Raw genomic sequence first — 914 nt, 5'->3', positions numbered from 1 at the left:
ATAATGCAGTAATTTTTAGGCTTAAAATTTACACAGTCATGTCCACATTCTCAGAATGATTCTCCCAATATCTGTATTATTTTCTATGGGCTTCATCACTATCCCCCACACTTTCTGCTTTCTAGCCCTGAAGTCTCCTCTTTAGGACATGCCCCATTTGCTCAGAGCAAAGAGCAGAGGTATAAAATGCAACTGCTGACTCTATGCCCACTAGGCTCAACTCTTGGGATGGTTTTCCCTACTGACTTGTTCCGATGATAAGAAGAAAAGACAAATCTATGTATTTTATATTTTAGGATATATAAAGAATATATGCCTGTGAATACTATCTGACTTCATATACAGAAAAATCGGGACTACTGATGTATAAGAAACAAATCACACACCTTCCATGTGACTGTGGCTCAGCTCTTGATGTGATGTCAACCCTGTCAAGATTAGAGCAACACCCTGCTACTTGACACATTAAGATATTACACTTCATTCTAAATGCAAGTATCCTGAGGCAAAGGGTTGAGCTTACTAGGAGACATATGGAGACTTTCTCCATTTTTCTGTGAGCAATCTTAATAAAGTCATGCCCAGGCAAGGTTCAGAATACTAAGAAAAACTGGGCACAGTGGACTCTGTTCTATCTAGTTAGGGCATCCCTAAGAATTGGAGGCTGCTTTAGACACAGGTGAATGGATTACTCAGTGGAAAGGGAGAAATCCTGAGAGGGATATGACTCTTGAAGTTCTGACAGGAGAGTCTCTATCTGATCAAAGTGCTGTATGTGACAAAAGACCAAATTTACATAAAGTGGAGTGTAGGAGATGTGGACACATATGAGTGACAGATTTCAAAATGGGGAAAAATCAAACTATTCAATACTCAGAAGAAAACGTTACTACCCTTTTATTGTTACTTGGTTT

Source organism: Galeopterus variegatus, unplaced genomic scaffold (assembly GCF_000696425.1).
Source record: "Galeopterus variegatus unplaced genomic scaffold, G_variegatus-3.0.2 Scaffold25243, whole genome shotgun sequence".
Taxonomy (NCBI): domain Eukaryota; kingdom Metazoa; phylum Chordata; class Mammalia; order Dermoptera; family Cynocephalidae; genus Galeopterus; species Galeopterus variegatus.
The sequence above is the reverse complement of the archived record's forward strand: the minus strand, read 5'-3'. Positions refer to the sequence as shown.